The following is a 10,788-nucleotide window of genomic DNA, read 5'->3' as shown; positions in this document are numbered from 1 at the left end:
TGACACATCCCCCATATCATTACATTAAATCGTTGAAAACAAAGTGACGCCTTTGCATTTAAAGATTTATAATTCACTCTGGCGTATAATAATCACCCTGTATATTTTCAGCTTTGTTATTGCAAATACAAAAGCTACATTCAGTTTCAATGTGATCAATTTGATTTTGATCAAGATTAAATTCATAGAAGGCAGAATTATGTACGATTTGTGATATAATATATAATGTAATATCATAATTAATACAATCTAATGTAGCAACAGTTTGTGTGTTTGTTTGTCCCTTACCACCATGTAGCTTTGAAAACAGTTTGCTCATACTGCATTATTTTCATCAGACTCTTTACGGACAATCCCTTAATAAAATTGTTCTTTATTCTTCAGCGACATATTTTTAAGTTACCGGTATATACATCTTTGAACATGACCCCGATATCGCTGAAAGAAAATAATATGTGAAGGTAGCGGTACAAAATAGCACCGTTAAAAAAATGTTTAAATGTCCCATGGCATGAAAACTTTATTTTATGAGGTTTTCTAACAATAATATGAGTTCCCCTAGCCTGCCTATGGTCCCCCAGTAGCTAGAAATGGCATTAGGTGTAAAACAAGCACTAGTTATCCTGCTCTGCCTTTGAAAAAACAAAGCTTAGATGCGCCGATTTGGAATTTTCCCTGTATGTCGTCATACGGAGACATGTTACCTCCCCTTTCTCCGCTTTGCCCGCCCAGAGAATTTTGCCGGCCAATGAGACAATGAGCTACGACCATGCGAGCGCTACGTGTGTGTGAATACACACACTGTAACGCAAATTTTTTACACTTCTTTGTTATTTGGATAACCGTTCTGCTGTTGGTGTTATGGTGCATAACACGTGGGGTTCGCTGACGTCTCTGGTATTTCCACAACAAGACTCGTGGTGGGGGTTATCTCAGCCATGGTTGAGAAGGAATTGGGGGAAAAGGAACTTTGGCTTTGACTCCCTGAAGTACATGAAGCGCGATATGGAGGAGAAAGGGATTGTTGCCCGCGATTGTCTCCCGCCGGAGCCCTGCTGCCCACTGCCCGCTGCCCCCTTCTTGAGGCACCATCGGCGCGAGGCACCACCGCTGCGGGGCGGTGGTGCCTCGGCGCTGCCCGCTGCCCGCTGCCGATGCGGTGGTGCCTCGGCAGCGGGCAGCGGGGCTCCGGCGGGAGATAATCGCGGTCAACAATCGCGGGCAACAATCCCTTTTTTCTCCATGTCCCGGTTCAGTCTACTTCAGATTAGTTTAGTTTATTTTGTTTATAGTTTTGTGGACAGTCCCCTTTGAGAAGGAGCAGCTTTAGCCTATTTGGCTAATTTCCGGCTGTAGTCCCCAGCCAGTTGTCAGTAGGCAACCTACAATACATAACAGTAAAAAAAAAAATACATTACATTTATAATTACAGCAGGCCTGAGCAAAAAGGGGAAAAAGACAAACAAACATATTGCACACAGTTGGAGCAGGAACAAACAGGCAAGCACAGAAGATGGCAAAGATATCAAGGCAGTTCATACAACAACAACAAAAACACACAGGAGGTAAACAGGCCACAAAGATCACATTGAAAGCACATAGGGCAGAACATGCAGGCAGGTAGCAGAGATGGAGCGGCAGCAACAATGACTAAGACTATGTCACATCAAACACACACTGACAGAAATTAATGTGTGCAATTATAGTTGTCGGACAGCCATGTTTTAAGGTGTGCTGTAAAGGTGGAATATGTATGTATATCATTGATAGTGGTAGGTAGTGAATTCCAATTTTGTATTGCTCTAACAGAAAATGATTGTTGACCAAATGTGATTGATGTGGAAGTGGAAGAACCAAAGACGTCTGAGAACCCGACGCAGTCGTTTGAGATTCATAATATCATCTGGAGGCGCACACAGCTTTTGGCTGTGATAATATCTATGATATGTTATAGATATCTATGTATAATATGATATTATTTAGATATAGAGCCCCAGGACTCCCGCCGGATCACCCGGAGTGTTCAAGAATATTTACAGAACATGGCCAAAGGCTGTGTGCGCCCATCGTCTGGAGGCGCACATAGCTTTAGGCCATGATAATATATATCATATTCAAGATTAAAGAAAACTTTATTTATCCCCAGCGGGCAATTAAAGGTAAGGCACGTAGAGCAGACATAACAACAATGACAAACACGACTAAAAATAGATAGATAAATAAATAAGTTATGGACAATATTAAAAGAAACAAAACAAAAACATATCTGCCAAGAATGTACATAAAATAAACTAAACATAAATGTGCAATGGGGTAGATAGACAGGAAATATATATATATATATATATATATGGTTCACAGCAAAGTCCACTTTAACAGTGCTATGTGCAAATGTGCACAAATTTGGAATGTCAGGGAGGGAGGGGGGCTTTGAGTTGAGGAGCGTGACAGCCCTTGGCACAAAGGTAGCCCTTCTCCTCTGTGTCCTGCAGGCAGGGCAGCGCAGCCGGCGACCCGATGGGAGCCACTCGAACGATGAGAAGAGGGAGTGTGAAGGGTCCTGCATGATACGGTTCACTAACCCGCATGTTAGATGTTCATACACGGCAGACAGAGTCCTGAGGGGTAACCCAATGATTTTGGAACATACAGTGGCAGTCCTCTGCAGGCGGTTTCTTTTCTGGAGGGTGATTGAGTGGAACCAGCAGGTTATGGAGAAGGTGATGATGCTCTCGATGAAGGAGTAGTAAAAAGTCTGGAGGATGATCTTACTTAAAGGAGTTGAGCCTCCTTAGAAGGTACTGCCTCTGGTGACTTTTTTTGAGAATCTCCTCAGCAAACTGTCGAAGATGGTACCCAGATATTTGTACTCCTCCACATGCTCAACAGGCTCCCCATGGATTGTGGTGGTGACTGCTGTAGCCAGCGCCCTCTGCTTGTCGGAAGAGGTCACCACCATCACCTTGGTTTTATTAGTGTTCAGCTCCAAACAAGAGCTGTCGCACCAATCGACAAACTCCTGGAGAGCTTATCCATATTGCTGTGAGGGGCCTGATAGAAGAGACAGGAGGACTGTGTCGTCAGCATATTTTACCAGGTGAGAGTTTGGCTGTGTAGATCTGCAGTCATCGGTGTAGAGGATGAAAAGCAGCGGGGAGAGGACACAGCCCTGAGGAGAGCCAGTGGAGGTGTGGTATAAGTCGGAGAAGGTGTTGTTGACCAGCACTCTCTGTGATCTGTGGGTTAGGAAGTCCAGTAACCACAGGATGAGCTGGTCTTCAAGGTGAAAGCGGGAGGAGAGTTAGCCAGGATGTGAGGCTGGAGGGTGTTGAATGCGGAGGAGAAATCCGCAAACAGCAGTCTGACTGAGGACTTTGATAGTTCCAGGTGTCTGTGTTCGGTGTCCAAGATGAATATTTTGGCATCATCAACGCCTCTGTTCGTGCGATATGCAAATTGGAGTGGGTCTATCAGAGCGTTTGTTTCTCCGATGACGTGTTGTTTCACTATTCTCTCCATAGCTTTCATCACGAGGGAGGTGAGGGCCACAGGTCTGAAGTCGTTGAGTACTTTGGTGCTACTCTTCTTAGGGATGGGGATGACTGTGGAGTGTTTCCACATCTGGGGAACTGTACTGCTGTCGAAGGATCTTTGGAAGAGGGTCTGGAACACTTCTCCTAACTGTTCGGCACAGTACCTTAGAACACGGCCACTGATTTTGTCCGGGCCAGGTGAGCTGGTTTCTTTAGTCCTCTTCAGGGCTCTCACCACGTCCACTGTGTTGAAGGTGAGTGCACAGCTGTTGGGTTGAAGTGTGGTCCTGATCTCTTCTAGCTGGGTGGCGTTGTCTTTCTCGAATCTGGTGTAGAAGGTGTTGAGGTCGTTGGGAAGAGATGCCTGGCTGCTACCGTCCACCCGAATGGTATTTCGGCTGGTGGTGGTGATGTTCAGAGCAGACATGTTTTTTAGGCCCTGCCAAGCTGAGCGGACGTTCCCCTGTGTGAATTTTTCCTCCACTTTTTGTTTGTATTTCAGCTTGGCTGCTTATGGCACGCTTAACTTCTTTATTGACCTCTTTCTTCTCAGATTCGGTGCCAGTGAAAAATACCCTCTTTTCTTTGTTGAGGATGTCTTTGAGCTCCTTGGTAACCCAGGGTTTATAGTTGGGGAAGATAGTAACAGTTTTGGAGGGAATAATGCTGTCCACACAGAATGAAACATAAGAGGAGACAGTGTCCACTTGCTCATTGAGGTTGTTGGAGAGGGTTGAAAGGTTACTCCAGTCTGTGGATTCAAAACATCCTTGGAGAGCTAGGATGCTGTCATTAGTCCACTGCTTGATGTTCTTAGTGACCGTCTCAACCCTCCTTATAATGGGAATGTATACCGGGATATGCTGAACAATATTGTGGTTAGTGGAGCCCAAAGGTGGGAGTGCAACCGACCTGTATGCATCTGGAAGTGACCCGTAGCATTTGTCTAGCGTCTTCCCCAAGTGGGTGCTGCATGTAACATATTGGTGAAAACCTTTAAGGGCTTTTCCAGGGGAGCAGTGGTTGAAATCACCCAGGATAAATGTAGGTGAGTCTGGTGAGATAAGTTGCAGTCTGTTCAGTGTTGTAGTGAGATGTTCAGTGGCAGCCGCAGCATTAGCTTTGGGGTGGATGTACACCAGTATTAGAGCTGTGGGAATTCCCTGGGTAAGTAGAAGGGGCGAAGGGAGACAGCCAGGAGTTCAATCTTAGTGTTGCACAATTTATCTCTTACCACAGCTGTCGAGCACCAGCGTGAGCTCACGTAAAGACAAACGCCGCTGCCATGTTCTTTCCCAGTGAGCGCACTGTCTCTACCCAGTCTTATTGGGGGAGCGAAGCCATCAATGTGCAGCATGTTATCACTGTCATTGTTGTTCAACCAGGTTTCCGTAAATGCCAGAACGGAAGCAGTCCTGTATTCACGCAGATGATTTACATTAGCTTGCAGCTCGTCTAGCTTGTTCCGGAGAGAGCGCACATTAGCAAGTATCACAGGGGTGAGCGGCCGTTGTTTACATGCCTCCCGCTTCAGTCTGGCTCTTATTCCACCCTTCTTCGTCCCCCTTCTGGTTCCCTTGTGTTTGTGGTGTGTGGAAATTGCCGGGTTCGAGATGAATTATTCCGTAGTATTTCCTCGGGAAACGAGTCTGTGGTGATGGTAGCGGTGGAGGTGAGATGGTGGTTAAATCCGAGCTGTAGCAGGACATCTCTGGGATAGGTCATCCGCTGGACGTCAGTCCATAACTGTGGACTAATTCCCGTAGGAGCAGAAATAGAAGCAGCAGTAGTAGGAAGTCCTTGGGTATCCATGTATCGATACCCAATGTATCCATGGATACAATGGATACAATGTATCCATGTTTCGGAGGGTATTCCGAACACGGCGAAGTAACAATCTTGTAGTAGCGCTAGCAATAGCTGCTGCTAGTGCTGACGGGTAAACTGGTTGCTGGTTTCGCTGGTCGCTGGTCGGCGAAACAGACCAAAAGTTCTTTGAAAAGTATTCCACAAGCACACGGTTGCATTTACTGAGTACACTAGGTTGGCAAGACACAGGAGACACGAAATTAAAACAGAAAACACTTAAAAAACTGCTCTACGAGCCGGCCGGTCAACCACACGAGCAGTGACCATGGCAACCACCAACTTTATTTATGGTTTATAAATGATATATGATATAGATATCTATGCATAATATGATATAATTTAGATATAGAGCTCCAGGACTCCCACTGGAGCACCCGGAGTGTTCTAGAATATTTACAGAACACGGCCAAAGGCTGTGTGCGCCTCGCCATTGCGATACATCCACGGTAAACAGCAGCGCATGGTACCGTAGCCGCATGCTCCTCAGGGCCACACCCCCACCCTCCAATTTGACCCACATCTAAAAAACGGCACGTTTGTGGAAAGCTCATTGTGGGACTGGCCCGAAGTGGCTGTAATTCTGCACCAAGGCTGAAATTCTTGAACATCTTCAAGTACTGTATTAGGGCCCCACTAACAGCGACATAAAAACATTCATAAAGTAGCATGCCATGGGACCTTTAAGCTTTTATGAAATGAAGACTTTCTTATCAGAGAAGGTCTACACAGACAAGGACTGGTCAGTTCCCAGATTGTTCTCCACAAACTCTATACAGACCTATTTTAATTGCAGAGAGACATTACACAACTGCTTTGTATACATTATATCACCTTCTACCTGAATAATTCAGGCTTTGGTAATGTGTGTTTTAGATAAATTATATATTTTCTCAAACAATTGCTGATGAATTTATTTACTTTGGAAGATTAGCCTAAATTCAGATTTGAAATACAATGGCACATGCCCTATGTTTGCCTTACAGTAAAAAGGCAAAATATTAAAAGTAACCCACTATTAACGCAACAATAAATGATGGACCATGCTTTCTTGTATAATATCTCATAAGGTCCTTATGTATTCTTCACCTGTCATCATCTTGGAGCCGTCGGCAGGGCGTTCTCCTGATCTCAGCCTTCAGCATCACTGTTCACCTTTCTTGGCCTTCACGTCACCGGGGCCTTTGGATACCTTAGCTGAGGCTGGAAGGAAGACACGGTGAGGATCATGACGCATTGATCGCACTAGACCGGGAGTCAGATGGCAGTGGTTTGTGAATAATTACAGGGAAACGTTCTCTGGAACATGTCTGTCATTAATGTTAACCATATATGGGCTAGGCCCTGTTGCTTTGAGTTGACCCTCTTCAGTTATATTAGAGTGTATGATATCTCTCTTTTCGATTAGATGGCATTAAATTATATTGCATGTGATCGGATTATATTATATCCGATTATTAGACTAATTTTTTACATCACATTAAATTAGGTCCGATTATTAGACTCAACTGCATTACATAACATTGTTTAAAATTGGATCATCTCAGACTAGTTTATTAGATTAGACTTTATTGCCTTACATTTAATTTGATCATTTTTAAGATAGGTTCCAATTTAAAGTACCTCATCTTGGTAAAACGTTTGAGTCAACAGAACCCAGGATCATTTGTGATTTAGTTCAGTAATTTAGCAGGCACTTTGATCCAAAACAATTTAGTTTATTGTCGATACATGTCATAATCGTTCAAATAAGGGGGCTATGTCATATTGCTCTATGCCTGCATGTTGACTGCAAACACAAGGGTTTGGACTCTGACCCTTTTCACTGTCAGTCAAACACTAAAATTATTTACCAAGCGGCCATCATGGTTCTAAACGTAATCTGGGTAGGGGGATCTGAATGTTGAAAAACAAGGTTCATAAGAGCCTGTTCCTACCCACCCTTGACCAAGATTTAGGCTGACCAATATATCTCTCCAAAGGGGTTCTCGATGGTTACCGTGTACCTCCAAATACGAGCCATCCCAGACCACCAGTGCCACCACTTCCTGGTCCTGTAAGACGTAATGGTGCTTGGGTCCTTCTTTCAGCTGTGGGCTGTTCTTGGTCCAGACGATGAAGAGGTCAGGGGAGGCGCTGATCAGAGTCCGACCCACCAGATGGAAATGACTTTTGACTGGTTTTCTTACATTATGATTTCAATATTTTTGATATTGTCCAATCAAAAATACTTCTAAATCTAAATCCAATCAAATCACATTGCCCCACTGTAATTTTACCCTCCCTCCCTATGCCAGAGCGGTTAATCTATCTACAACACAATGTTAAGTTGAATCTTTAGCTTACCTTGGAGCTCCATTTCAGATCCCACTCTAGTCAGTTGACCCTGGTTGGAAGCAGGCTTTATATACTTTAGGGATACTTTGGGGTCTTTGGGGTCTTTGGGGCCCCTCAAAGCCTCAATCAGAAAATGCTGGTTGTCTTTGTTTAGGCCTTGACTTAAAAATGTTGTTTTAGGATGGGCAGCAAGTGGTCCGACCAGAGAACTGGTACTCATCCATTTATAGTCTACATATGAAATGCTCCAGAGAAGTGGTTAATGGTTTAATAAGCTGCCACTTGGAGGACCGAAAAGGGAAGGAGTTGATATGGAGACTGGCCTCAGGGAGTGCCAAATAAGCAAAGACACGCATGGACACACACACACACACACACACACACACACACACACACACACACACACACACACACACACACACACACAGGATTTCTACAATGATGAAGGTATGATCCTAGCTGGACTGGGATCAGTCGGCAATGATTAGGACTAGTGAGAAATCTTCGACTACCACTCCAAATCATGATTGTTGCTGATGTGGGATGGGTCAGCCATGTTCAGGAGAAGTATTAGGTCATCACTTACCACTCCTACAGAAATGAATAAAATAAACATTTTTGAAATCTATTAGTTGCATGAGTTGCATTGAACAAATATACATTTTGCTATTAACTAAGCTAAATTAATTTTAATGATTTTCCTTTCAATGTTATCCTGCCAAGCACTCTGTGTTTGAAGGATGCTGCATAGATAAACTCGCCCTGCCTTTCTATGCCAATGCAAAATTGCAGGATATGACTGTACACAACTCACAGAAATAGCTTGTCTATTTATAAGCACACAGCATTTTTCTCTAAAACAAAACAAAGTCACATACCAAGGATCAGACATATGTGTGTACTCCATGTGCTATTTATTGGGCAAAGTGTGACAGCTGTCATGCTTACTACATGCCAGAGCTCCACAGCTTCACCAAAAAGAAGGGAGTTAAATTGAGGCCAAATACAATCACTCAATAAATAAACAAACAAATGCAAACACGAAGATCTGATCTATGATCTGAACAGGGAAACCGATAATCCTCTTTCACTTACGAAACTACATCATTTTATTTTTTTGGGAAGGGGATCTGATATCAATCACTTGAGGCACTGCAATACATTCCATGAAATATATTATAGGATTTACAAAATGTACTGCTTCTCGCAATCATATCATTTTTTTGGCATCTGGAAGCCCTGTTATCAGGTTGTATCAAAATACCTGTCACATTACCAAGTAACGAAATTCATATGAGGGTAGGGCAGTCTCACTGATATTACACCCCAATGTATTTTCACTCTCTCTTCTGGGGTGTAGAGGACCGGCACTGTTTCACATTAAATTTAAAGCAACATCATTTTTAAAAGAAGACAATGGCAGTGACAATTGCACCAAAGCACTGAAATCATTATAAATTATTTTAAAATATAAAACTAGCCAACTTGAAGTTTAAAACAATTTTGTATTAAAACGGGCAATATTTTTTTTCTTTTTGCTAATTTATACCTCTCATTAAGTGTGTGATGTTTTTCCATTACAATGTAAACATGTAACACCAGAAAGGTTCCACATGCCGATAATATACTTTTTTTATTTCCTCTTGCATGACAAAGGTATTTTAAAAACAACCATATAATGTATCTACACTATCGTTCAGTTATTTTAAAACTGGTTTAATTTGTGTTATTTTGATTATTTAAATCTAACTACAAAGTAGTTATAATTGTTCTTTAAAAAAGAGTATTGTGACAAAAATACAACCTACAACCGAAATCTCTCAGCCCTAACATTGGAAAATGGTTTCATTATGACTGATGCTTACACATTAAGGGCACTTGGGAGCTACCCTAAAACCACTCATACTCATAAGACATCTAGAGCACTCTGTCACATTTTAAAATCCTTAATCAATTGACAGATAATTTGTTGCGCTAGTTGAATTGATATCTTAATTGTTCTGTTGTCGGGTAGTTTACTAGAAACAGTCCAAAATTGTCTTTAACAATCAATTGATAACTGTACAGAATGCTTATAAAGATTGTGTCCTGTTGTTTTACACTATATTTTACAGCCAGGGAAATTCTTTCATTCCATTGATCTGAGAAAAAAGGAATAAAAAAAAAATAGTCTAATAAAAGTTTTCCTTCTAACATTTTTGCATTGATCAAAAGCTTTGTTTTTAACGGTGAGCCCTTGTTAATATCATCCCCACGCTGTGTAAATCTTGTGAGGTACTTATTTGGAAAATCCTACAAACCGGCATATACTTCATGAGAACAAAGATTACGGCAACATGATTGACAGTGCTGTTCATGTCCCATACAATCCCTGTTACGTCCCTAACATCCCCTGTCGTTTCCCTTGAGTGCAAACTGTTCAAAACAACTCTTCATATAAGCCTTGTAAATGGCCCTAGATTTTGTTCACACTAAAAATATTTATACAATAAATATTTTAATACTGACGTCGTTTTTTTCTATTGTCTTCTTGGATAACACTTGTGTTAAAGTACACTTACATAATACATTTCTAACCAAAGTTTGATTTAACAAACTAAAATCAATGCAAGTTGTACCCAATGGGTGTTATGCTACTTTTCTGGGAGGAACTAATGTGTATAATCTTCACAACATCTTAACCCCAGGCCAAACTTAAACTCTAGTGCCCTAGGTGTAACTTAAAATGTTTGGCATAGTTCCACAGGATAACAATTATATATATATTCCAAATTGTTGATTTTAAAAGTGCATACCAAAAAGGGATGCAACGGTTCCTGTCGAAAATGTATATAAAGGGCATAGGTACAATCGTTGAGGTACTAGCATAAGAACTTGAATGAAAATAAAGTACTCGTTCATGAAATGTTTTCTTTCTTTGACAATCTAACTGGTATCATCATAGCTTACTACTTTTCCTCAAACCTGGTTAATTGTTTTCTTTCCCAAAATGACTTTGGCCTTCCAGAAAACACTACAACAATTCCATTTTTCTAAGCGACCAAAGTTCTTG

Source organism: Pollachius pollachius, assembly GCF_949987615.1.
Source record: "Pollachius pollachius genome assembly, chromosome: 3".
In the NCBI taxonomy this organism is placed as follows: Eukaryota; Metazoa; Chordata; class Actinopteri; order Gadiformes; family Gadidae; genus Pollachius; species Pollachius pollachius.
This window is presented reverse-complemented; position numbering follows the sequence as displayed.